The sequence below is a fragment of the Haliotis rufescens genome, unplaced genomic scaffold (genome assembly GCF_023055435.1).
Source record: "Haliotis rufescens isolate VD_foot unplaced genomic scaffold, xgHalRufe1.0.p SCAF_6, whole genome shotgun sequence".
NCBI classification, from domain to species: domain Eukaryota; kingdom Metazoa; phylum Mollusca; class Gastropoda; order Lepetellida; family Haliotidae; genus Haliotis; species Haliotis rufescens.
Window position 1 is genome coordinate 12,371,164 of NW_025964334.1, and position 23,504 is coordinate 12,394,667.

The window sequence follows — 23,504 nt, forward strand, 5'->3', positions numbered from 1 at the left end:
CCCCTCTTGCCACTAGTTCCCCCAAAATTGATCCCCAATCCTGGGGATTATCTGGCCAGACAACAATTATACTGTAATGGTGGGTCATGCTGCTAGTCTTCTACACCATCATACAGAATAAAACAGTGGGTCACGTTGCTAGTCTTCTTCACCCTCACACAGAATAAAACAGTGGGTCATGCTGCTAGTCTTCTACACCCTCATACAGAATAAAACAGTGGGTCACACTGCCACTCACCCTTCTCTACACCCCTCATACAGTGAGTGAGTGAGTGAGTGAGTGAGTATGTTTTTACGCCGCTTTTAGCAATATTCCAGCAATATCACGGCAGAGGACACCACAAATGGGCTTCACACATTGTACCCATGTCGGGAATCGAACCCGGGTCTTCGGCGTGACGAGCAAACGCTTTAACCACTTGGCTACCCCCCCTTATTCAGAATAATAGTGGTAATATAAGTTCTTATCCTGTTGGCTCAAATGTTGGAGGCAATGCAGATGCCATTGTCACATCAGCCAATTGAAGATGATGACAATTTACGTTTCATAAAAAGTATATCAAAATGTTCTTTGAAAAATGTACTTCCAAAACAAATCTACCGGTATTTAAAAAACTATATCATACTTATAAGGCCAATTATTATGTATTAGTTTTCTTCCTATAGCTATTATCCTTACAAAAAGCTATGTCTATACCATATTTTCAATCTTCATGTAAATATGGTCTTGACTCTTTGTAAACCAAACATGTCATCATATTTCAATCAAGCTCTTGCACAAGTAATAATTAACAGTAATATACACCTCAAAAATGATTAATTAAGCACAGCTAACTACATATTTCCGCATAAAATTGCAATTTTCCAAAATTATATCCTGTATATATTTTCTGACAGAAACAAATGATATAATGACATTGGTGTCGTACAATACAACCTTAGCGCTACAACTGTTGTAAATCTATGTTAAGGTATGTGAGTTAAAATCACCTTAGCGCTAAGATCGCTTTGTACAACAGCACCATGATATGTTACATAACTCCAGGCCCATGAAGATCCGGGGTGGAATAGGTCTTTAGCAACCCATGCTTGCCGTAAAAAGCGACTATGCTTGTCGTAAGAGGCGACTAATGGGATCGGGTGGTCAGGCTCGCTGACTTGGTTGATGCATGTCATTGATCCCAATTGCGTGGATCGATGCCCATGTTGTCAATCACTGGATTGTCTGGTCCAGACTTGATTATTTATACCGCCGTCATATAGCTGGAATATTGCTGAGTGCGGCATTAAACAACAAACCAAACCAAATACATAACTCCACGTAATAGTCATTTGACTTCCCTTCCAATGGCTTCCTCTCTTCTGTGCATCATATTACCCTGTCCTGATTGCAACCATCTTGCGGAACACACAGTGTTTTAACCAACTCTTTTTCAGGTAGCGTGGCGTCTTGAACAATTATCAAAAGGAGACCAATGTCATGTAGACATTTCTAAAAGAGACATGGAAGTTGGGGTATATAGAATAAAAGACTGGTGCTAACTTGGTGTATATTTACAAAATTGCAACAAAAAAGTGCATCTTGAGTAAGGTAGCGAAATTCCTGTACAGCATCTAAGCCTCACTAATTACATGTGTAATTTAATAAAGGTTTAACTAAACCCCTCAAATAACATGCTAATTTAGCTTACTCTCATCATTACTTAAAAATACTCAAACTACCATCCCTCTTATGCTTGACAAATTACATGTGTAATTAAATCGTTTTCAACAAAGGCCTAAAATAGCACACTTATAACCCTATCTGCTTCAAATTAAAAAAAGCAAATTTCAAAAATCAAATTATAAATCATAAAAGAGGCCAGACTTTCATGGACAAACAACCACAAACCATTAATGCCAAAAAACAGAGTGACAAGTCAAGTCAACAAACAAAAGTTGCGTCCAATTTTTAATACCAATCTTCCAAGTCTCCTATGTAATCCTCACCACTTGGCCAGGAAAGCTTTGAGCCTCGAACTGCTAAAACCAGCTGCATCCAACGCAAACATTGACGGCAACTAGACTAGTTGTGACAGTGTTACTCAACATGGATTTCAAATACTGTTCGAAAGCCCAATTTAATGAGTTTGCCAAGCACTACTGTGGTTAAATTGTTACCTAGACGACCCAAGTGCTGAGTCAACAGAAATCACTACCTGAAGCTCTTCACAGAATGTTGCATTGAATTGTAGTACAGGAAACTGTAATAAAACAGATTTGATTTTTCTGTCGAACATGACGCAACCCACGGAAGCTATAGCTTTCAGCAACAGACCTAAAGCAAAAATGGAGTCTGACATTTTCAAAACAAGTCGTATGTAGTATTTCCATCTAAACTCATCTTCAAATATTGTTAATATAGGTATTATCTTAGCAACAGATATTTTCTACTTGGTTCAGAATTAGGCAGCTGTTTCAGTGGATTTAAATTTGCTGGACACAAAGGATGCACGGTCGAGCTTTATTGATGTACTTTCTGTAAGATGGTGCAAATCTGGATCCTACACTAAGTTGCAATATGGGTCACAATACGATGTATAGATACTAGATACCGTATTCGACGTCATAAGCACCCGGGGCGCTCTCAAAATTAGTAATAGGGGGCTCTTATTAGAATATTATTTTGGTGAAAAAAAACATAGATGAAAGATAAATTTCGTGGTTTATGCTCACAGTCTGAAGTGTTTATATGCGACAGATATATTTTTCCATAATTTAATTGCCCATAATTAAGGGTGTATATAACACACGAGTGCGTATTATACGCGAATAAATAAGTCCTTTGTACATTGATCAATCGGAAGGGATGCAAATTGGGCTTGTTCACTAGCCAATATATCAGCAAATATCGCCGTGGGCGCTTATTACGTCGAATACGGTATGTTCTGTGTAAAGGATGAGAATTGGTCCCCAGCAACCCGTGCTTGTTTTATGAGGAAAAGAAAAGGATCAGAACATCAGCCTCAGTGATTTGGTAGACAGCATGTCAATGTCCTCAGTGGGAGGAGATCGATGCTCATAATATCAATCACTGGACTACCTGGTCCAGGCGAGACTCAAACAAGTCATTAAATGTATGATAATATACAGTCATAAATAGTTTTATACAGAGATTATTTACAGGCTGCCATCATATAGCTGGAATATTGCTGAGTGCGTCGTTAAACAAAAAACAAACAAACTAAGCCTAACCCTCCAATCCATGAAGTTGCCTCTTACAGTGAGTGAGTGAGTGAGTGAGTGAGTGAGTGAGTGAGTGAGTGAGTTTGGTTTAACGCCGCTTTTAACAGTATTCCAGTTATATCACGGCATGTCAGCTTAATGTGGGAGGAAAGCCTGAAGTGATGCAGCAGGTCTCAGACATTTACCACTCCAGTGAAACCCATGAGCACGGGTGCTGCTGACAAACCTAGAAACATAATTGGGGCGAACTGGGATTCGAACCCACAATCATAGGTTTCTGGCGTGCCCAAGGGACGCAACTCTGCACAGCGAATCGCGGCGCCTTGGACGACTGGGCCATCTGTGCCCCCTGCCTCTTACAACCAACAGAAGTGCTGGGGATCTATGTTAGTCTGGAATCACTATCCTTACCAAAACCACCATTAGACTTAAAGGATAATAACTTGTTAAAAATATTTAGTTGAAATAAGTCTGTCCAGAGAGCAGGGGGTGGTCGCATCATACAATGACGTCAAAAGATTGTTACTCTGCCTGGAGCTCGGCATTAGAGGCTAAAACAGGGACTGGTCAGGTCGGAGTCAGTATACTGTGTCTGAGTGGGGTATTCATGGTATACTGCGGCATGGTATCTCAGGGGGCTAGCACTATAAAACCTGCATTAGTCCAGACCAGTACATTAGCACAAGCACCCACAAGCACACACAAGCACACACAAGCACACACACGCACACTGGTTGGCTCCGGCCCATGGTAAGCCAATCCCTCCCACTCAGTACAGCATTTATTCCCCACCAGTGTACATTCTGAATGTACAAGACCTGGCCACGCCGCTATTGAATATGGTCATTATGCAATGCTTGGGTCACACACCTGTCGTGTTGATTGCTGTCAATCAATATGAAATGTAACACATGTTTGCAGAGACATAAAGTCCCTGCTGGCAAGGCGCAAAATCCTATTCCCATTCTTTCAGACCCTTTTGTCCTTGAATCTGGAACATGGATGTAGACAAAAACAACTGTCTGTTCATATTGTGTTCAGGGAAATTGCATAATTATTTTTCCCAGTATTAGGCCATATATAGAAAGACTGATTTAACCTTCTTTGAGTAGTACATGTAATACTAGTGCGTATACGACCATAATAAACGATTCAGACAAACTAGTCAGTGAAGAGTAACCTCCCCTAGATGTGGGTGCTGATCCTCTAACACTTAGAAAACAAGAGTCATCAGGAGATGACATATCCCCCCTGTCTGGTGCAATTCGGAAATGGAGTTTGGCTACTTAAACCCATTGGATACCTTCAGTTCAGTGAAGAAAAAAAATGCTGTTCAGTATTTTTCAAAATCCCAAATCACCAAAAGGCACCAGTTCACCACTAGATTGATCTACATAGCAAGTTTCATCAAGGAATATTCAAAGGTTTTGGAGTTTTGCTTAGGAAACGAGCACTACCCTCATTTTCAGTAAAGTCCAACTTATTGTCATTAAAACAAATTTAAATATAACCAAATATAAAAAGGCACCAGTTCACTACTAGACTGATGTGTATAGCAAATTTCATATAGGAATATTCCACCCTTTTGGAGTTCACCACAAGACTGATCCAATTACAGCAAGTTTCAAAAAGAAATCTTTGACACTTCACAAGCATATCTCAATACAATACATCCTGAAACTTCACAAGCATATCTCAATACAATACATCCTGATTCTTCACAAGCATATCTCACCACAATACAACCTGACCCTTCACAAGAATATCTCACTGCAATAAAACCTGATTCTTCACAAGCATATCTCAATACAATACATCCTGATTCTTCACAAGCATATCTCACCACAATACAACCTTACCCGTCACAAGAATATCTCACTGCAATAAAACCTGATTCTTCACAAGCATATCTCACCACAATACAACCTGATTCTTCACAAGCATATCTCACCACAATACAACCTGACTCTTCACAAGCATATCTCACCACAATACATCCTGACTCTTGACAAGCACATCTCACCATAATACAACCTGATTCTTCACAAGAATATCTCACCACAATACAACCTGGTTCTTTGCAAGCATATCTCACCATAATACAACAAGCATATCTCACCATAATACAACCTGACTCTTGACAAGCACATCACCATAATACAACATGACTCTTCACAAAAGTTAATTAACTATTCAAAATAACAACATGAGTAATTTCTTAGAAATATAGAAATATTCTTCCAAAAATAGGTAACTAATTCAAAAACAAGTTCCAAAACAATTTTTACCAGAAACTCTGCAAACATCCACCTGAACAAGCTTCCATGTAGCACCTGTCCTGCTCGTTAGCATCCTCACACTGTCAGGTAATCTGCACAACAATACCTTTGCAGCGTCAGCTTAAGAGATTTACGCATGAGCGACTTCCCACGACAAACATAATCACCTAATTGCGCGCACGATACAACACAGACTGAAACTTGCCATAACTTGAATAATATCTTTTGTTTACATCCCCTAAACCTGGTCGTAAATAATGATGAAATTATTCCAGGTCTCTAAAGTTCCTGATCAATGTATTTAATGTCACAGGTATGATAAATACAGCCATCCTGGTCGGTAATGCGAGCCAACTTGATTGAATGACCCACCCCACAAAGCTTTTTAAAGGGCGTTAGACATGATTTGATCACTGTGTTGAGATACGACCACAGTAAAGTATACATTATTCATGACTGAAATTGAATTATCCCCCCCCAAAAAATCTATGAAAGATAAAAAAATCAATTTAAATTGAACGAAAATTAATTCACATTTTTAGGACAGGAATGCATATACATTGTAAAAAATATAAAACACATATTTGACAATGAATAAACATCTACAGACATGCACAAGAATAAATGATATTTTCCGATAAAATTTTAAATCCTGAGCTGACAAACTTAACCAAGAGTAGACAGACATTTCCAATATTTCAAGAAAACAATAACTTTGAGATATAACGCCCCAATTTCATTCCTCACACATTACAGACTTCTACTCTCAGACAATCCCACAGACCAATTTTGCCACTTAACAACATTAGACCACTACGCTGTTACAAATGTTCCCATAATCCACAACATCAGAAAAATCAATTTTCTACAATCTCCCTCAGTAATCTGATCAGCATAAATACCTCCACCTGTAAATACCTGTCAGTTCAAAGATCGTAATCCCCAAACGAGGGAATGCAGCATAATTAAGTCTTCAGTCTCTGCCTCTAATTGTGATCTGATCCTAACAGGATGCGGTGAGAACATCCTGTTGTAGATACAGCCTTGCACGCATCCCCCAGGGGATACGACCCACAGGGGATATGACCCACTGGGGATACGACCAACAGGGGGATATGGCCCACAGGGGGATATGACTCACAGGCAATACATCCTACGGGGGAATACAGGCCACAGGGGATACGACTCACAGGCAATACATCCCACGGGGGAATACAGGCCACAGGGGATACGACCCACAGGGGGATATGACCCATGTGAATACAACCCACAGGGGGATACGGCCCACAGGGGATACAACCAACAGGGGGATATGGCCCACAGGGGGATACGGCCAACAGGGGGATATGACCCACGGGGGATACGACCCACAGGGGGATATGGCCAATGGGGGATACGATCAACAGGAATACGACCCACTGGAATATGACCCGAGGGGGATATGGACCCGTGCGTGCATGCGTGTGGCCTGACAGTAAATAATCAAAACGGTCACGGACAAACCAACGGTCAATATGAGCCTACACAGCAGCTAGACCATCCAGTCCACAACTTAATCAAATCAATGTTATAAATCCTGGCAACCAACACAAGGAAACAATAGGTATTAGTTAGGCAATCACCTTGAAGATAAAATTTCCAACAGACATGCCCTTATGAGTAATATTAGCGCATAATCAGCCCCAGGATCCCCATTGTATGGATTGTTGCCTGAAGTAACAGACCTTAAAGTGACGTAACTTGGAATATTTCAGTGAGAACAACTTACAGTTTACCTTGCAAACAAAGAATAGGTCTGCTCTGTAAGGTTTTTCCCTTTTCATTTTTAGGGGGTCAGCATATCTGTAAACCAATTTCTAAAATACATGTCTGGCCAACAACAAAATATTACGACAAAAAGCCAAAGGACACAGCCACATGCCTCAAACAACCTCCCCATATTAAAGCTTGAGGTAATACTAGACACCTTATTTTGAGTATATTGCCTATATGTTCTTAAACTAAATGAGAGGCTTTGAAACTTGAATGGTTGCTCTGGAATGCAAATAAGGATTTCACTAAGACACTGAAAATTAAGCCCAGAAGGCTTTGAAGCAAGGAACTGCAGCCTGTACATAACAAAAGTATACAAAAAGTGGGAATGATCGAATAAACTGAAATAGGAATCAGGTTACCATGGTCATTGCAAATAAAGTTATGGATATGAATAATGCTTTGCTAACTGAAGCGCTTGAATGATAAGGCAATGATTGTATATACAAGACAGATATGATACTGAATCTAATGTATGTCTGTCTCAGGGGGGGGGGGGGGGGGGTAGAAGAAGCAACCTTGGAATTAAACTGTCCCAAGGTTCTACAAAAAGTAAAACATTTCACACAAAAAATGTGAATTTGGAAAAAAATATTCTGTCTCTAAGGTCATGTTTTTTTTCACTTTTTGTCTTGATTTTTATGGGAAAATAGCCATAGGTAGGTGGCAAAAGAAAAAAAAGTAATTCAATTATTTTTTGTTTGTTTTCTGCTCCACTACAGGTGGGCTGGTATAAAAAAAATAAAAATAGTTTAATGTGGGAGAGACCTTGTATCACAGCTGTTGCTTTAAGCCATGTAAACCTGATGTAATCAGGCTGGAATACCATTGTGCATCTATGCCTCCTATCAATTTCAAGAAAAACAAACCTTATTACGACGCCCATGTTTAATATGTGTCAACTCCAGAAGATCCTTGTTAAGAAAGAATTTTTTTGTGTGCAATTGATAACTTATCTGCAAGACAAAAAAGAGAGCAAATTCTTTAAAAAAAAATCAATTTCAATAAACTTTCCAGTTGGCGGATCCGTAGACTAACATCTAGTTTCTGAAATGAACATCTCATACAGAAAAAATGGTTGTTCAGTTATCTTAATAAAAATATAATAAAAGGGGGCCCAGTTACTCTCTTCATTTTCAGATACTGCAGTAATCTAGACTTGCCAAACATTATAGACTTGCATGGGCTGTACTTGATATATATTTGTATCAGGGTCTGTAAGACAGACTAGCAGATCAGTAAAGCAGTAAAAAAAGTGTGGCCTCAACAAACATCCAAGAACCCCGAGAGTATCATAAGGTGGTCCTGCACCCAGATCACACCTTTATCTTATAATGGTAGCTTAAAGTGCTTAACTCTGCCTCAAGTGACATTCAACACAAAGACAATCCGCTTCGAGTCATGTCGCCCTGACATAGATCAGGGGGGAACCAGGAATTGATTATCATACAGAACACATCCATTGTCAGTATCTAACACAAGCCTCCGTATCATCCCCCACGGGACTTGCAGCCGTCCACCATCACCATGCCGATATTGTCAGCAATACTCTAATTTAGTCAATTCCCGTGTAATAGAAATTCCCAGTGCACACCACACAAAGCTTTGCCTCCTACGCTAAGATTAAAATCCTGTAATTGGAACCCCAAAATATACACCTGGTTATTATCTTCATTTCTCAAAAAAACTATAAGAATAATGGTGCCAGTGATTTTTCCAGAGATAAATGTCGTAAGGATGTTTTAGAACAAAATCCTGATTCCAACTTGTGATAAGACGTTCTAAGATATCACCTGAATACCAACTTTGAAAAGAATTGCTACATGTTGTTTGCTTGCTACCCTCAGCAATATTCCAGATGTACGACGGCAGGCTGCAAGTAGTCAAGTCTACACCAGACAATCCAGTGATGGACATCATGAGCAACGATCCACACAAGTGGGATACGATGACATACAAGTCACTGAGTCTGACCATCCGATCACGTTAGTTGACTCTTATCACAAACATGGGTGGCTGAATGCCATTCAAACAAGAATCTTTACAGGGTGGAACTGTTACGCTTCTTTGGAGTACAAACATTTAGTACCTGAAAACATGAACCAATCAGAAACCCTGGATACAATTACATACAAAGAAAAAAAGTCACTGACAATAACATAAAAAGAAAAAAATCACTGTCAAACTTTTTCTTTCTCTCAAGAAAATTTTAAAATACATATGAAATCAAGTCACGACTAAATCAAGCTTTACTCACAAATCCCTTTCCGGTTTTGTTCTCTCAAAATGGTCATTCCATATTTCAGAAGATCTTATGTTGAGCATTTAGTTCAGTTGAAGAGTTTCCCCTAAAAACAAGCTTCATATCACTTCACAAGCCCACAGTTCAGCTAGCAAAAACATCCTGCTCATGAGCCAACAAGTACAGCATTAATTCCCCCAACTGCCTCTCACTTAGCAGGCAAGCATACAACTTTCCTATTAAAACAACTCTGGCATGTTACCAGACTTATGAGTGGTTGTCACACAAGTACCTTAAAGTCCGAAAATTGATACAGTAAAAGCTAGTTTGTGTTTCCCCTAACTCCCATTGTGTCTAGAACCTTGTATCAAGTTCCACTGCTAATTGCACACAGCAATTTCTCAGTTGTTGTTCCTTTGAGAAAACCTTATTAGATTTTGAAAGACTATTCCTCTTTCATAAATAACTAAACATCAGTCACGGAACTGGTAAATGAAATTTGACAATATTGTGTCACAAATTCTAACACGGATTACTTCCTAATCTTGTTAATATTTGCTTGACAGATTAAACTTAAAAAAATACTGGCAGTTGAATAATACAGGTTAATTTCTAAGTGAATAAGAGGAATAAGATATTTATTAGCATTATTATTCTACTAGGCTCTGTATCAATGTGAACACTGATCTTATTCTCAGCTTCCTAGGGAGTACATAAAAAAAGCTGCCGTATGATCTGCCAGGTCGTCAGTCACATTAACGTCTGATCCTACCGGGTACCCATTCACTGCTGGGTGAGCATAATTGGAACAAAGTCACCAAAGGAGACACCGCATGTAACACGGGTTTCAGTGTGGAGCAGGACCGAAACCCTGGAGACTTAGCAGTCAAACTGCCGAACACGATCACCCATTCCCCTACTTTCCACGACCAACATTGCTCAATTCGTCCAATTTGTGACCTGTGTGTTGTAGATCAGACCAGCAGAAAGTAACAAATGTGCAACTAAGCTTTTCAAGAAACCTCCAAGTACCAGAAATTGTATACTCAGTTGGAAAATCACAAATACAAGTATTTGTCACAGAGTGACGAAATATCCCCCGCCTGTACACCATAGTACCAAATATGAAGACAATCCAGCGATTAGTTCTTGAGATATTGTGGCAACACCGTTTTCCAACTCCAAAAACAGATTTGCCTGCTGTGACCTTGAAAATGGGGTCAAGGTCACCAAATCTGACAGGTGTATGCGGTGTCTGTATATACACTATAGTTCCAAATATGAAGACAATCCAGCGATTAGTTCTTGAGATATCGCGGCAACACCGTTTTCTAACTCCAAAAGCAGATTTGCCTGCTGTGACCTTGAAAATGGGATCAAGGTCACCAAAACCGACTGGTGTCTGCGGAGTCTGTATATACACCATAGTTCCAAATATGAAGACAATCCAGTGTTTAGTTCTTGAGATATCGCGGCAACACCGTTTTCCAACTCCAAAAGCAGATTTGTCTGCTGTGACCTTGGAAATGGGATCAAGGTCACCAAAACCGACTGGTGTCTGCGGAGTCTGTATATACACGATAGTTCCAAATATGAAGACAATCCAGTGTTTAGTTCTTGAGATATCGCGGAAACACCGTTTTCCAACTCTAGAAGCAGATTTGTCTGCTGTGACCTTGAAAATGGGATCAAGGTCACCAAAACCGACTGGTGTCTGCGGAGTCTGTATATACACCATAGTTCCAAATATGAAGACAATCCAGTGTTTAGTTCTTGAGATATCGCGGCAACACCGTTTTCCAACTCCAAAAGCAGATATGCCTGCTGTGACCTTGAAAATGGGATCAAGGTCACCAAAACGGACTGGTGTCTGCGGAGTCTGTATATACACCATAGTTCCAAATATGAAGACAATCCAGTGTTTAGTTCTTGAGATATCGCGGCAACAAACAGGTGGGACGTACGGACGGACGTCTGGACGTATGGACGTACGGACGGTCGTGAATACTATATCCCCCGCTTCGCGCTTTCGCGCGGCGGGGGATAATTAAAGGAGGACAAGACTACGCTCGATAGCCAGTCCCGCAAATTAGATTCAAGTCTACAAACTCAAATTTCATGATGTATTTTCATCTGGTTGTCAATGATAACAGGAGTTACCCAGAGACAGTGTCTCAGTTTCACACAGAGCTGATTACAACACATAGACCTTGACTGAATCTCGGGAACCAGACAGTGGAACATAGTCCCTCTTTAACAAATACGTACATATTATCAACAGTATTGTTTGTTTGCTTGTGTAACGCCACAGTAAGCAATATCAAACCTATATGGAGGCAGCCTGTAAATAATCCAGTCTTGGACCAGACAATCCAGTGACTCACTGATATTGTGTTGCCAGGTAACGAAGACCCGTTTAACCAAGTCATCCGATTCATTTAGCCACTTCTTATGACCACCATATAGGTTGCTGGGGACTTATATATCCCTGAATCCCCACAAGGCATATCAATTATCACTGAATGTTAATGCCACACTACAGAACAGAGCTCTGTAATTTCTTCAACACTTTTCAAAATGTATCATACCCAAATACAATAAATTCATCATCCTGGCCTATCTACAAAACGATAATATCACTAAGACGATTTTAACTCCCTAGACTTACGACAATCATAGCCCTAAGATCGGTGTGTTGAGTGAGACAGCAAGTCAGTATTATTAACTTGCTTGTAAGCCCCAGGAATCAGACAATTTATCGAACTCAAAACAGACTCATTTCAATGATACCTTTATACCCAAAGCAATTTCCCAACCTTACCAAGTGTGACTCTTAATAACGAGAACCCTCCATCAAGTTAAAATGCTTTCTATTTTAAAAAAAACAAATTCAAAACTTGCACAGATTTCAATATCTCTCAAGGGAATTCCACAACATCCAAAACACTGAGTGATCTGTTACGGTCCCATAAATCTATAACAAGACCATCTACACGCTCCTGGCCTGAAATAAATCAGATTTGATCGCCTTACCAAACTACATCCCAGATGCACCATCATTGTCCCCCCACAGAGAGGCGCGGTCAAATCCCATCAGCTGTCAGAGATGATACGCACAAGTCGTACATACCAAAGAATGATAGAAACGTTTTCATATTAAGTCAGAGATGCACTATGAATGATAGAAGAGTTTTCATATTCTGCCAGTCGTTCTGTCTCCCGGGGAATTCTGGGAAGAATCTATTGTTGGCCATTCTTCGGAAACTTCAACAATCTGCAGCGGTAATGGGACGGGACCTTGTTGAAATTAATCAATAGATAATGATAGGTGTGTCCCCGTAAATACGGACGGTTTCAAGCAGAAAGGGTTGTGGTGTAGTGGCGTTACATGACCTATTATTTGGAAATTGTAGTAATTTGGCAATAATGAGGAGGTTGATGAGGGAGGAAAGCCCGAAGTGATGCAGGTCCTAGATGTTTATCACTTTCGTGAAATCCAGGAACAAAGGTACCGTGCATAAAAACTACAAACCTAAAAAATATTCAGGACGAATCTGGAATTGGTACCCACCATTATGATGTTATGGGATCCTTGTAAGTGATGTAGGGATCTAGCCATACAACGCAGTGACATAGCCAACTTAAATTCTTAGATATCACAAGGTACAACTTCAACAACAACAACATCAACCCTTGACTTTATTGAAAGCTCAAACCACTGACAAAATCTATTGATACATTTCACGCAATCTCATTAAAATCAGATCTTTGTTCTCGCCACCGCTAAACAAAGATCTGAGGACATCCCATTACGGGTCACGTCAGGCTGACCTTGCGAGAACTTTGACCGACCAATGGAATGACCAATCAGAAGGCAGCTTTCTCGTGCGTTACGGCACTAATTTCAAATTGGCGACTTCGCTTCGCAACATATTTTGACAAATTCTCGATTACAAATTTGAAACCTGAACAAAAGAACATTCTGGAATGGCTAATAGATGGTCTAGATTGTATGGATTCAGTCCTTAAACCCGTAACTATCGTTCGGAACACCCTGTGTTAAAGTTTTCGAGGATGCATGATCAGAAATCACATTTCGACTGTCACTTTCATAATCTGGTAAGCGACGCGCTGATTGGTCGGATGATAGGTCGTTCTGACGTGACCCCCAATGGGATGTCATCAGATCTTTGTTTAGCGGAAGCGAGAACTAAGTTCTGATTTTAATGAGATTGCATTTCACAGTGAGTCTAACTTTAGGGAAGAGAATTCATGGACGTCAACTTCTTTATTATGATGAAACACAACATTTCGGAGTATATGCTTACTGGTGCCCTGTGAAGATCCGGGGTAGAATAGGTCTTCAGCAACCCATGCTTGCCGTAAAAGGCGACTAACGGGATCAGGTGGTCAGGCTCGCTGACTTGGTTGAAGCATGTCATCGATCCCAATTGTGTGGATCGATGCTCAAGATATTAATTTCTGGATTATTTGGTCCAGACTCGATTATTTACAGACCGCCATCAGACAGCTGGAATATTGCTGAGTGCGGCGTAAAACAACAAACTAACCAACCCTCTCCAAGTGAATGAATGCTATGAGGCAGAGAGCATATATATGTACATGTTAGGACAACAAAAGTAATGAGATAACAAAAGGTGGAAACTAACAAGGAGGCCAAGAGATAATTGCCGCTGATGGGTGATTAGCAAATGTTGGCTTCTATTGTCTTTTGCTAATCACCCATCAGTGGCAATTATCTCTTGGCCTCCCTTGTAACTTTTGTTGATCTTACATGTACATATATATGCTCTCTGCCTCATTGCATTTATTCACCTGATGAAGGAGTAAGCATATACTCTAAAACATTGTGTTTCATAATAACAAAGAAATTGTCGTCCATAAATTCTCTTCCTTATGTGTATCACTTCTAAATGCCTTTCAGACCGCCTCCGTGGTCTAGTGGTAGAGCGTCCGCCCGGAGGGCAGAAGGTCCAAGGTTTTGATTCCCGGCCGCGTCATACCAAAAGTTATTAAAAGACGGTACTTGTTGTTACACTGTCTGGCACTTGGCATTAAGGGGCTTAAACAAGGACTGGTCGGCTCGAAGTCAGTATACTGTGTCTGAGTGGGGTACTCATGTTAAACTGTGGCATGGTATCTCAGTGAGCTAGCACTATAAATCGGCATCAGTCCGGACTAGTACAAGCAGCCACACAAACACACACACATACATACACGTCACTATATAAGTGCAATAATCTTGGACGCGACGTTAAACCCCATTTCACCTCACCTCACCTAAATGCCTTTCAAAGTCTAACATTTCTAATTCCCCCAATGAGGATGCAGTACATAGATGTTCATCACCTAATCTTGCATTTGTCCGTTTTGAACTCCGAAGAAAACACTTTTTAGTGATTCGGCCACGTATCCAACAAGGCTGAGACACTAAAAGTGTTTTCTTCAGAGTTCACATTTATCCTTAACTGTTCTGACATTCAAAGATGTACATTGAGACAGTCTGAAAGTCAGTAATAGCATCAGGCATTAATAAATCATCCAGTGTATTTCTTCATCATTTATTCACATTCCCAGGTGTCCAAGAAAGGAATCAGGACGCCACCCAAGTGATACAAAGTGTCTCCTCGCCAGTCTCCAGTTTCAACACAGCTAATGAGTGCTTGACAGGCAACACACTAATTAGTCGCAGAGGGATATAATTGGCCATTTGTCAGAAAAAAAAGATCACTTAAGGAGATCAATTGTCAGTATGTAAAATATCAACCTTAAGCTCAGGCAGACATTTTTGAATACCTCCTAGTTGAACGATACCATTCGAATACAACAATAGGTTGTTGTATTATACAACATACCATCTCTGAAGCTATTTATTGTACCAGTGAGTGAGTGAGTGAGTGAGTGAGTGAGTGAGTGAGTGAGTGAAGATTTATAGTCGCATCGACAATATTTCAGCCATATTGTGACTAAATCAAGTTTTACATTAATAATACATAAATATAGACATTAAAATCTGTCGACAAAGGACAGTAAAAACACTAGACTATCACAGATGTAGATTTAAAACTTGCATATCATAATATAATTTGAACAATTCATAACAGTACACAATAAAAATGGGATATAGATCACCAATAACCAAAGGTAGGTCACCATACTAGGTACCATCGGGACTTACGATACTTCTGCTACCTACATGGTAACCCAGCAGGATTTACACCATCGCTCTGGCTACTGGTGATTGTCAGTAAGTTTAAGCCAAATCATTAAAAAACAACAAGAATTCTACGATTAAGAACAAGGAAAATGAAAAATACTTTCTCAGGGGGATATTTATTGTACCAGGAATAATATATTCTGTTACCTTGTTATATTAGTTGCTGCTTGTATTTCACATAATAAGGTATAAATAATCATAAGTATGGCACTGTTGCCGGAGGTGTGGGGGTACCCTGGTTATAACACTGTGGTATATAACAGTTATTATTTATGTATGGAACACTTTGATGAGTCACTGTTTGAGATCAACCAATCAGAGATTGATGCATGATAATAAATGTCAATAAATGCAAGACCTGGCTAAACTGGCTATAAAGGCAAGAACTGGACATAAATGTGAGTTCTGGTTAAAAATGAGAACTGGTAATAAATGTAGAAACTAGTTATCAATGTGAGAAATTGTTATAAATGCATGAACTGTACAAATATGAAAACTGGTTAAAATGTGAGAACTGGTTATAAATGTTATAAATGTGAGAACTCTTTACAAATGCAAAAACTGGTCATTAATGTGAAAACTCATTATAAATGTGAGAAATAGTTATGAATGTTCATAAACGCAAGAAGTAGTTATAAATGTGAGAACTTGTTATAAATGTGAGAAATAGTTATAAAAATTGCTATAAATGTCAGAACTAGCTATAAATTGTCATACATGTGAGAAATGGCTCAACTTTTGTAACATACACAAGTTAATTTCAACTCCATCTATTGACAGCATGAACTCATTAACTTCAACTGGCCTATACATAGCTCAATCTTGAAATTCAATTCAAAACCAATTACGTCTTGATGATTTTGTACTGTATATATTACAGATTTTTTTCAATAAAAAGTTTGTTACAATTTCTTGGTGGATATTAACATGAATTAGCCATGCTATAAACCAGTCATCTGAAACAAAACAAGATGCAAAACAAGCCATTTACCTAATGACTGTTTTTGTATATCACCTTGCTAAAAAGATCATCATATGATCAAGCACCCCTGGGAATTTACCAGAGGGCATGGACAAAGAGTAATGTAATTACATAGAAGTTATTGACAGGCATATTGCATCATTGTCAACAAGCATCAATTCAAATACCCCAAGGGAATATCAAAATGATTAGTTTTCCTTGGGTGTTATGTGACTATGACATTTTTTATTACACCTCTAATGCGACCTTCTGCAGTAAGAATGGTTGCTAGGCAGTGACACAAACAATAAGTTCATTAGCATGATCTGATTCTCTGCAAGCCGTAAAGCTGTTTAGAGGTGACTATTATGCAAATGGAATGGGTTGCCTGTCACATAATTCAACAGATTTCAGAAATCCTTTACATAATTCACGTAGCTATATAATGCTCCCACCTCAAAGAACAGTCCAAGCTGAAAGACATTTTTAACACGAGGATGTAATGTTTCAGTTCCATATTTTCTTGAGTATAGTGCGCACTTTTTTTCCAAAGAACACAGCTGGTAGAAGGGGGTGCGCATTATACACGCCATAATGAGTCTTGATGTTTTTTTCCCCAACGCAAGGACATTACCATGAGCATGTAACACTGGAAATACCATGTCAACAAATCCATACTGAAGTACGCAAATTAATCATGTAATTACACTGTCTGGTTATAAAAAGTGTTCTTTGTATATCTGGACTTATCATAATTTTATTCAAAATTCCTTTTAATATTGTTTTAATTAGTTTCGGTGAAATCGTGTGTGAAGCGATCGGAAGATCGCACAACTCACCATTATTAACAATAACCACGGTCAAATTACCAATTTTGATGCCTTGAAACAAACTTTAGTTGACAGAGAATGGATACATATATCATAAATGTTATACTTTGACTTGTAAAAAATCACACAAAAATAACCGACAATGGCGATCAGCTACACCGAAGTGCTACGCCTAGGGTTATTATTATTTAAAATATATTCAGTAAAAGCTGCAACTAAAATAACAAGATATTGGAATCTATTTTTTCCTGATAAAAAAATGGTCTCAGATAGAAGATTTCCCAATCCCTGCATCATAATCTAGCAATATTCCAGCTATATGACGGCAGTCTGTACCAGACAATCCAGTGATTGATATCATGAGCATCAATCCACGCAATATAAAAACACTCATAACAGTAAATACAGTCATGCGATCACAAAAACAATGTCTTATTCTTGTTTCCCGAATCATATTTGATAAAAAATAATTATGTTTTTCTATTTTTCATTTTCACAATCATTCTAAGATTAGATCAATGTCTTATTCTAGTTAAAACAAATATATTACTTTTCTTTCCTACTTTTACAAAATTTGGGCATGGCTCATACACAATTTCAGAAAATAAATTAAACCCAAGAGCACCGGTAAAGTGCTGATAAACCTAGAAACCCAATCAGGGCAAATCTGGGATTCAAACCCACAATCATAGGTTTCTCTACAGCATATTGCGGCTCATTAGAGTGAGTGAGTGAGAGTGAGTGGGGTGAGTGAGTGAGTGAGTGAGTGAGAGTGAGAGTGAGTGGGTTTGGTTTTACAACGGTTTTAGCAATATACCAGCAATATCACGGTGGGGGACACCAGAAATGGGCTTCCCACATTGTACCCATGTCGGGAATCAAACCCGGGTCTTCGTCATGACGAGCGAACGCTTTAACCACAAGGCCAACCGACCGCCCAGCGGCTCATTAGACAGCCAGGGCAATTGTGCCACCTGTGGTCCGTTCAACAAGTGATCGTACCACTAAGGTGAAACGCCCATTCTTTAACATAATCTTACGAGTGTCGTAGCACTAAAGTCGCTTTGTTGAACGGGGCCCTGGCCTCTGTCTAGCGAAATAAACAGACTTTAATAATCCCTACTATTCCTCAACCCCAGCAAACTATTCTGCCCATTTAACTGAAGAGCTTCTGGATTCTGTCTGCTTCAAATTGTTTGATAGGCATTACTTAGAAGTTGACGGATGACATAGTAGCGATAATTTATGGATAACAACTTCTTTAATACTGTAAAGGCGACGGTTCGGCAGATCCTTATACAGTTATCAAGAAACTGAAGAGCTCCTGGATGCTGTAGAGGTGTCAGTCAGGCCTCCATTACGGAGATCATAACTCCCATACTTTAACATAAACTTACATGAGTGAGTGAGTGAGTTGGGTTTAACACAGCTTTTAACAATAGTCCAGTTATATCGCGGCGTGTCAGCTTAATGTGGGAGGAAAGCTCAAAGTGATGCAGGTCTTAGACGTTTAACACTTCGGTGAAACCCGAGAGTACGGGTGTGGTGCTGACAAACCAAGAAACATAATCAGGGTGAACCGGGATTCAAACCCATAATCATAGGTTTCTGGCGTGCCCAAGTGACGCAACTCTGCACAGCGAATCGCGACGCCTTAGACGACTGGGCCACCCGTGCCCCCACATAAACTTACGACTTTCATAACACTAAGTTCGCTTTGTGGAACAGTTCCCTGGCCTCAGTCTAGAGAAATAAACAGACAATTCCTGAACACCCGCAAAACCATACTGCCTCTTTAGCTGGAGAGCTCCTGGATATAGTAGAGCTGTCTGCTTTAGTCTTGTTTATAAGTAACTCCAATCTGACAGGCCTTACTCCACATGCCTGATGTTTCCAGCACCACAAAAAACTCATATTTAGGATACACTTGTACAAACAGTGTCAGAATCCCAAACATCTAGAATCTCCCTGCAACAGGCTGCTACATGAGCCTGGCACTGCATCAAGTATACCTGAGCAATATCAGTCAATGTCATAACAATGTGCCAACACCTGCCAAACTGCATGTTTGTTTATTGTCTTGAAACACGGAAAACTTGGGTGCAATATTTTCCAAGAAAAACGACCAGTGTAGATAAGCTGGTTCCAGTAACACTATATTCTTGTATTTAAAGGGGGACTTAGCTGGAGTTAATTGGCAGCCTCAGTATGGGGAAATACCTCGTGAATTCGACAATCCCAAAATCAGATCCTTTATTCTGATATGATACCTCTCTGACTGATGCTTATTTTCTGCTTGTTTGTTTGTTTGTTGTTTAACGCTGCAAAATTCAGCAATATTCCAGCTATGTGATGGCGGTCTGTAAATAATCGAGTCTGGAGCAGACAATCCTGTGATTGATATCATCGATCCACGCAATTGGGATACGGTGACATGCATAAAATAAGTCAGTGAACCTGACCATCTGATCCCGTTTGTCGTCTCTTAAGACAATCACAGTCACCTTTCATGGCAAGTATGGGTTGCTGAAGATCGAATCTAACCCGGATCTCCACGGGTCCCTCCCTGAGTGAAGACATGAGGACTCAATCCCCATGAAGGATGCATGGCCTCTGTAGCCAGAATATTAAAAAAGCCAATTTGGGTTCAATTCCTTCATAGCTTGACTCAGAACTTTCCATTTTAACAAAAGAAGACCACACAGAATACAAATATTCCTTCAGTGATGATCCCATTTGGGAGTAAACGCCATGGTGCTTGGAAACAACAGGGTGTATTTAATATGTATAACAATATAATGGTGCGGCTTTTATCATTTACATTCAGAACAGGATGATTAACTTCGTTTTCAAGATACAGAAATAGGATATGCTTGTCAGAATGCTCTCTCATTCATATCAATACTGACTAGAAAGTTCTGCTGATGCGCCCTTCAATAGAGGTACAGTACCGGAGAGACAAATCTGATGTATAAAGAAATAACACATTCAAGTACACCAATTCAGTAAGCTGCTTACTCTTGGAATCAATATTATGTGACTGTTTTGCAGGCCATATTCGATGAATAAAAGCCTAGATGATAGCCTAGTAGTTGAAGCATTTACTTGTCGCACCTAAAGCCTATGTTTGATTCCTTACACTGCTACAATGTGTGAAGACAATTTCTGGTGTCTCCCACCATCCTATTGCTGGAATACAGTCACAGACTGTACATGTTGCTTCTAGGAATGTTTAATATTCAGAATTCTACACTTAATTACAGCCTTTAAGGAAATGGATATAAGCAAGGAAAATGTTTTGATATATCTATGTACATGTATTAAAGAAACACAAATAATAAAATAGCTAAATTTTAGAGAAATAATAACAGAATATTTAACAAAGTGCCAAATCTATGAGCTACTACTGCACTGGATGGTCAATTCTGAAAACGACAAATCTAAATTAGCTGATCACAAAACTTCAATGAATTGGATGGCGTAAACAATATTCAAATCCTCCACTGCTGAAAGTTAATAGTTCACTTATCTCCCCATTATAGCACTGGTAACAAGTAATACCGGTATTAATAAGTCTGCTAAATCTGAGACAAGTATATTTCAGGAAGGGCTAGTGCCATTTCCTTGTGGACCACCACTTTTATCTTCAGGTCAATGGCGACCCGTGAAGATTCCGGGGTAGAATAGGTCTTCAGCAACCCATGCTTGCCATAAAAGGTGACTATGCTTGTCGTAAAAGAGATTAACGGGATCAGGCGGTCAGGCTCGCTGACTTGGTTGATGTATGTCATCGATTCCAGTTGCGTGGATCGATGCTCATGATATAAATCACTGGATTGTCTGGTCCAGACTCGATTATTTACAGACCGCCGTCATATAGCTGAAATAGTGCTGAGTCCGGCGTTAAACAACAAACCAACCAACCAACCAATCAGGTAAATGGCAACTCTGTAACTCTATCCCTGATTACATTGTTTTGGTGAAACAAACTCTGAACATCCATAGATGAAAATGAGGAAAGAGACAAAGAAAAATTACGACGTGAGATGTTCTTGTGTTCTTCCATTCATATGAAAATAAATATCATTTTCTACATTCAAATTTCCCAAATCCCAAAACAAACAAACCCAAGCCCTAACAAGAACAAATTCCTTTAAAAAATTCTTAAAACTGACATCAAATGAATCCGAAATGGGAATAGATTGGCTGACGTGAAACAAATCTGGAAAGTCCTCAAACAATATAGTCAGCAGTTTGGCAAGGACATAATATGTCAACACCATTTAGTCACTGGTGATATGATACGAAGGTCAAACCCTTACATAAATCCAATAACATGCATCAAAACCTAAAACCATGGAAAATGTACCAAAATTCTTTGAATTCTTCATTCTGCCAAGATTTGGCATCAGACATACCTTGATCAATCCATCCACAAAAAGTCCATAGCAAAGTAGCAACACAACGAAACCTCCCTCCCCAACACCAAAATAAACATATAACACTTGGCTGAAAATTGACTTACTCCTGGAGAAGTGAGCAAACACCGTACCTTTTATCAGAAAATCGGGACCAATCAACTCTCAGCGCTGTAGAAATCAGATCAAACAAAGTTAACATGGCACCACTTCATCCTGTAGGGTTAGCGTACACACTTGCCAAGCTTTGTCACTTTACAAGCAGAAATCTATGAGTACGTCCAATGAAAATCAAGCTGCATGTGACCCATTGAATATTGGCCATGGCGCCATAGGTAATAATGCTTCATGATATCGTGCATGGCACTGGGAGCTTGACGGGACAATGACGTGAATGATTGGTTCTCGTGTAATTGGTTGGGATTATATACAGGAACTGGAGTTCCTCACTAAATTGTCCACATGCATGCCAACTAACACTTAAACTGCAGTATTTCATGAGTTTAGGATCTGCTAACCCTCAAATTTGAAAATTCAAAATAATTTGTTTAAAAAAATGGTGAAATGAATTTGATTTATTTGAAATAATTTCTAAAAACTTAAATAAATCTTGTGAAATGTTGAATTTAGTAAGGATCTACTGAAACAAATTATATTTTTTAAAAATTCATTCATAAATCTTTAATGAAATAAAATTGAAGACTATTGCTTCCAGCTTTTTCACCTCATGTTTTAAGTCAAACTGTTGTTTCTTGTAGAAATACAGAGTATTAATATTTCAACAGCAGAATGTTCAAATACCGTGTATACTGTTCGTCATGAAAACTCTCACTAAAACACAACAGTTCCTCTACATCCATTAGGAAAGTAAGCATTACAGTCAGTACATTTGAAATAGCGAGCATACAAATTCAACACATGTCAGAATCAAATGTTGAGATATGTTTGAGTGTATTGTTTCCAACTTCTATTTGGTAGACAGGCTGGGGACCCATAACAGCATATCATTTTACTGTCTGAAACTAAGAGTGGCCTTATTCATTTCAATCAGTCTATTTTATGAAACCAAAACCAATCTAGATTTATATAAGAGCAAGTCTAGCCACAGATAAATGTATTGTGTAATAAAAGATTTTATAGACTACATGTAGGCCTACTGGAGAGACTGGAATCTTCTCAGAGATCCTTAAACTACACACGACAAACTCTTTCAGCCTATGTCAAGGGTATACTTCCAGGAAGGACAAAAACAAACACAACAGCACATTAATAAAAACTCACATTAAAAGATTTCTTCATAAAACTGCCCCCAAAGAGCCAAGATCCCAGCCAAAGAGAGGACTGAGAGTCTGCCTGACAGAGATGGGCGAGTGGGTTAGTAGCGTGACGGACAGTACGTTATCTGATTACCGGCTAAGAAGCAGGTGACACGGTGTTGCTGGTCTTGAGGTGGATGATGCTAGGGACTTGATTGATTCTGGGATGGATGGCAGAGTTAC

General features: G+C 39.3%; 1 protein-coding gene across 7 annotated transcripts in view; it reads right to left on the bottom strand.

The window, feature by feature from the left end:
* Positions 1–23,504, bottom strand: part of LOC124135487 (ligand of Numb protein X 2-like) — a 102,574-nt gene that overhangs the window by 30,656 nt on the left and 48,414 nt on the right. The window contains exon 1 of one of the 7 annotated variants that reach the window (XM_046500877.2): positions 22,140–22,272. The exons of 5 other annotated variants lie outside the window; for them this stretch is intronic. The gene's annotated coding sequence lies outside the window, so the exon portion shown is untranslated. Of the gene's footprint in view, positions 1–5,513; positions 5,572–22,139; positions 22,273–23,504 lie in introns of those variants that run through there. One more of the 7 variants, XM_046500876.2, reaches the window with a different exon arrangement.